The sequence below is a fragment of the Arachis ipaensis genome, chromosome B3 (genome assembly GCF_059453495.1).
Source record: "Arachis ipaensis isolate K30076 ecotype BB chromosome B3, ASM5945349v1, whole genome shotgun sequence".
In the NCBI taxonomy this organism is placed as follows: domain Eukaryota; kingdom Viridiplantae; phylum Streptophyta; class Magnoliopsida; order Fabales; family Fabaceae; genus Arachis; species Arachis ipaensis.
The window spans coordinates 113,234,457-113,240,571 of NC_142438.1; positions in this window are offsets into that span (position 1 = coordinate 113,234,457).

Sequence of the window (6,115 nt, forward strand, 5' to 3'; positions counted from 1 at the left end):
TATATCAGCCACCTGACCCAAAATTTTATGTGAACTACTTGTAATTTTCTTTGATTTACACATTCTCTTACAAAATGTAAATCTAACTCAAAATATTTGTCCGGTTATGAAGTATAGAATTAGCAGCCAATAGAACAACACTAATATTATCACAAAACAGTGTTGGAGTGATAGAACATGTGACTCTCAGTTCTTGAAGCAAGTTTTGAATCCAAATTATCTCAGAATCTGCAGCTGCCAAGCCTCTATATTCTGCTTCCGTTGATGATCGACTGTAGGGGTGTACATAAAATAACTAATTATGGTTAACCAGTTAAAAACTCAACCACATTTTAGTTAACTAATTTAATAAAATAATTTTAAAAATTATATCTATATTATTAAAAAGTGGTTAACTAAAACTAAATTTTAAAAATCGATTTTTAATCGGTTAACTAAAATCAAAACAAAATTTTATGCAACTCTTGTGTTTAAATTGGTTAACCGATTTTTTTGTAAAAACCAATTTTTAACCGGTTAAAATTGGTTTTTACCGGTTAAAAACCGTTTTTAAATTTTTTTTTTGAAGAATTCAAATTTTCTATGTAAAAACTGAATTTTTTTAAAAAAATTGATTATTTTTCAAAACTAGTTTTTATTTTTATAACCGATTAAAAACCAATTTTGAATTTTCTAACCGATTAATAACCAATTTTATCATATAAAACCAATTTGGTTAATTAACCAAATTATATTTTTGACTAACCCAAAAACAAGTTTGATTTTTGGATTAAGCAAACCATGTACAGCCCTAAATTCGACTGACACTTGGTTGTTTTCGGCTAGACCAAGATACCAAATTTGAACCAATATAAACACAATATCTGTACGTTGAGCGCCTATCATCGATATCAGAACCCCAATCTGAATCAGAGAATGCAAACATTCTCAAATTAGTGCAAGCATGAAAAGACATAGTACAATTTATACTTCTTGCCAAATACCTTAGAATATGTTTTACACACTTCTAATGAGAAATCAATGGTCTATGCATATATTGACTTACTTTATTTACTGAATATGAAATTTTTGGTCTTGTTAAAGTTGCATATTGTAAAGAACCAACTATTGGTCTATATAGAAGGATTATCAAAGACATCATCACCATGTTTTGATAGTTTGATTGTAGTAAGTAGTAATCATAGAAGTTGGCACTCCCTTCACATCCAGCATTCCAGCCTTATGGAGAACATCTCTAATGTATTTACTTTGAGATATATGATAAGAATTAGAATATGTTTTTGTGACTTCAATGTCCAAAAAATAGCTAAATTCACCCAAATCTTTTAAAGAGAAACTACTATGTAACTAATCAATGCTGGATTGAATAGTTTTAGCATCATTTCCAGTTATTAAAATATCATCTACATAAACTAGAATGTAAGGAAGATTACAAGATTGTTTTACAAAAAGGATGGATCAGACCTTGTATTGAAGAATCCAAATGAAGATAGAGTGGAATGCAGCTTTATAGACCAAGCCGTTTGAGCCTATAGAGAGATTTATGAAGCTTACAAACCTTAGTAGTATCACCTGAATTAATGCCTGGAGGTTGTGACATTAAAACCAACTCATTCAAGAATGCATTGTTGAAATTACATTGTCTTATTATCCATTTATATGTCAATGCCATTGTTAATACTACCCTAATTGTTGTAGGCTTGATCACAGGGGCAAAGACTTGATCGAAGTCAATGCCATCTATTTGGTGATTGCTTTCAGCCACCAACCGAGCTTTATATTTCATAATATCACCATTCGGGTTGTGTTTGATGGAAAAAAATCCATCTACTACCTATGATTTTAGAATCAAGAGAAGGGGTCACAAGGAACCATATGTGAGATAGATGTTGGCACATTATGTCTAAGATTTTCAAGATCTGTCATAATAGCAGTATATAGTTTTGGCGTAGTAATACCAGCTTTTTTTTTGGGTAAAGTAGAAGAGGGTGAGTTATCTAGTTGTACTATCACCCCTCCAATAGGTATGCTTTCTTGATCAATATTACTATGTGGTGTGACTGGTGTCTGATTTTCAGGGGTGCTCATAAAAATGTTTAATAATTGCTAAATGATTTCTTCTACTCATCGTCCCTTTGTGAAACATCTTAATCTTGAACTGCTCCTTTGCACTTTTAGTAGTTGTTTCCTTGCAAATTGTAACTGCTTCCATTCCTTTTAATTCTTGTCTGTTGACCATGTAAAACACAAGGCATTATTTTTTTTACACTTGGAACTTGATCGACCTACGAAAATTTAAATAACTTTACTTTCCTTTTTTATTTGTCAAAATCTGACTTACTTAAGAGTTATTTTCACCAAATATGTCGTATTTCATCGACATCAAAAATTTGTCGAATATATTATTTTTGATATAACAAGAGAATTATTATATCTCTAAATATCTACTGACTTGAGCATTTGAATTTCTTTTGTAAGTACACCCCATCTATTTTTGGTTCGACACTAACAACTACCATTGAAGAGCTTACGACGAATAACTCTCCAGCTAAGTTATAGCTCTGAATCACCACTTCATTTTGACGATGAACCGTTGACAAACCCCAATTTGACGGTTTGTTTTGTATTGATTTTTGGGGATTTTATCACCTTTTACCCATATTTGTTCAAGAAATAGCATGGTTTTGTATATTCTCCTTTAATTGTGCTTGAATGTGAAAACATGCTTTTTAGGACTCAAAATAGCTAAATTTAATTCACCTTGATTCTATTAGATGCCTTGATATGTTTGTTAAGTGATTTAAGGTTTAGGAGGCAAAGATTGGATCAAGGGAATGAAGAAAGAAAGCATGAAAAGTTGGAGAACTCATGAAGAAATGGAAGAACCGGAAAGCTGTCAAGCCGACCTCTTTGCACTTAAATGACCATAACTTGAGCTACAGAGGTCCAATTGATGCGGTTCCAGTTGGGTTGGAAAGCTAACATCCGGGGCTTCGAAACGATATAAGATTTGCCATAGTTACATCGCGCATAGGGGCGCGCACGCGCACGGTACGCGAACGCGCCGATGGTGGCACATGACCCACTTAATGCAAACGTGGCCAGCGATTTTAGAAGCCTTGTGGGCCCAATCCAACTCATTTCTGATGCTATTTAAGCCAAGGATTGAAAGGGAATCAATATACTTTTACATACTTTTCATACTTTAGAAGTTAGTTACCATTAGTTTAGTTTTAGCTTAGTTTAGTAGTGAGAGTTAGTTTCTAGAGAGAGAAGCTCTCTCTCTTCTCTCTAGAATTAGGATTAGAATTAGGTTTAGTTTTTAGATCTAGGTTTTAATCTTTGCTTTCTTCCACTTCTATCTCTCAATTCTTTGTTGCTACATTCAATCTTCTTCTATTCCTTTGTTGTAATTTCCTTTATGTTGTTCTTATACTTTGTTGTAGATCTAGTATTGTTCCTTCTACATTCTTCCAATTCAATAAGAGGTAATTCATAATAAATGTGTCTTCTTTGCTTTTCTATTGTTGATCTCTTGTTTTTGTAGTTGTAGATTCCTTTAATTCTTGCATTTAATAATGTTTACTCCTCTTGCACTTTATGTGTTTGTTGAAATGTCTCTTTTAGTCTTAGTGTAGATTTTGTTCCTCTTGGCCTAGGTAGAGTAATTAGTGACACTTGAGTTATCTAATTCCTTTGTTGATTGATAATTGGAGAGATTGCTAATTGGTTTGGAGTGCACTAAAGCTAGTCTTTCCTTGGGAGTTGGCTAGGACTTGTGGCTCAAGTCAATTCATCCACTTGACTTTCCTTTAATTAGTAAGGGTTAACTAAGTGGTAGCAATGAACAATTCTCATCACAATTGAGAAGGATAACTAGGATAGGACTTCTAGTTCTCACACCTTACCAAGAGCCTTTTATAGTTGTTAGTTTATTTTCATTGCCATTTACTTTTCATGATTCTTATCCAAAACCCCAAAATAACTCATAACCAATAACAAGACACTTTATTGTAATTCCTAGGGAGAACGACCCGAGGTCCAATACTTCGGTTTATAAATTTTAGGGGTTTGTACTAGTGACAAACAACTTTTTGTATGAAAGGATTAGTGATTGGTTTAGAAACTATACTTGCAACGAGAATTCATTTGTGAAATTCTATACCATCAAAAATCCATTCGTCAAAATGGCGCCGTTGCCGGGGAATTGCAATGGTGTTATGTTATTGGTTATTGTATATATGTGAATAGTGTGAATATGTTTGCTTTTGTTAGCTCTTACTAGTTTTAGGATTTGATTTTCTTGCTTCTTATTTGATTTTATTTTCATTCTCCTCTTGCTATCATGAATTCTCACCTTGGCTATGAGTTTGGTTATCAACCTGTTGTAGGTGATGAGGACTATAATGGAGATGTGTATCAAGGATGGGACAATCAAATGTGGGAAGAGCCATATGCTTACGATCAATCCTCATGGCAACAACCCCCATCAATGCACTATGAGGAAGAGCCATTCTTTGATGCATATCAATCAAATGGCTATGGTGAATCTCCTTGTGATTTTCAAGAACCACCACCATATGCCTATGAGTCATATCCTCAACATGACCCTCAACCACACTCACAAGCCTATTTTCAACAAACACCTTCATATGACCCTAATCCATATCCATCCTACCAACAACCATATGAGCAATATGAACCGCATATAGAGCCACCACCATTCCAACATCAATATTTTCAAGAGCCACCTCCTCCACATTATTGCCAAGATGAACCACCTCCAATATATGAAAATTTTCAACCACAAGATGAATACTACTTTCCACCACAACCTCCCATGGAAGAATACTCATATCCATTGATCCAAGAGCCACATGATCCTAATCATATTATCCAAGAGGAACAAGAGTCAAGGGATCGTCTCAAGGAAGCATTGGATCAATTTCAAGCAACCATGGAGTGTGTTGTGCAACAAGTGGAAAGAGTGGAAATTATTGAACCACCACAACTCTACCAAGAAGAACCACCTTCCTACTATGAACCCTTCCCCCAAATTGATGAACCCTTCCATCCACCCCAACCTCCAATGGATGACATCCTTGATGTTCTTGTTCAAGGACAAGAGGAAATGAAAAGGGATGTGCAACAATTCACGGCCGCCTTGGATGAGGTGGTAAACCGGTTAGCATCCCAATGCTTGAACTCTCAAGGAACTCCCATGGTTACATGTGGGGAATCAAATGAAGAGCATAACATAAAAGAGAGATTGGTGGAGAATGAGGGAAGTTGCTTTGTATTGGAACAATTGGAGGAAGCTATGATTATTGAAGAAAGGGAAGAATTGGTTGAAGACTTAGGAGATGCGGAGCCTCCATGGGAATCTAGAATTGAAGAAAACCCCTCCAAGATGATTGAAATTGATGCTAGGAAGGAAAGTGCACACCTTTCAAGACATATTCCATATGAAGATTTGGATGGGATAGAGCAAGAAGTGAGTTCCCTTGGTGATGAAGATCAAGCATCAAACCTTAGTGGTGAAGAATCCTTTGAGCATGAAGAACCTTCTCCCAACGAGATGGAAAGCAATGTGGAGGTAAATTTTTCTTACCCTCCCATTTATGACTTGAGTAGGAGAAAAGGTTTATATAAAATTGTTGAACAAAGGATTATAATTGAGAAGTCTTGTGAAGAGGTGGAAATCCTTAGAAAAAGGAGGATGGGAATTGAATACGCTTTATCAAAACTCTTGGAGTTGTCTTTGCCTAGGTTGCCATCTACTCCTTCATTTGAGTGGGTGAAATTTATTTCTATTAGCTTTATTATCCCACTTGAATATGGTTTGCTTGAAACGGATGGCCAACTTAGGGAGCTTTGTGGGATGAAGCGTAAACGAAAAAGGTTTTGTGGTTGGCGTTACAAATCAAGGCTCATTATGGTTGATGCATCAAACATGAGATATAAAGGTTGGAGTAGTGCTCAAATAGATGGGTCTAGGAGGATTGTTGGCCACTATATAGAGAATTCACCTCACTCACCACCCGGTTGGACTAATAATGATGATCAACCTCAAGACGGGTGTGAAAACAAAGTGTGGGATCCCGGATTACAAGAA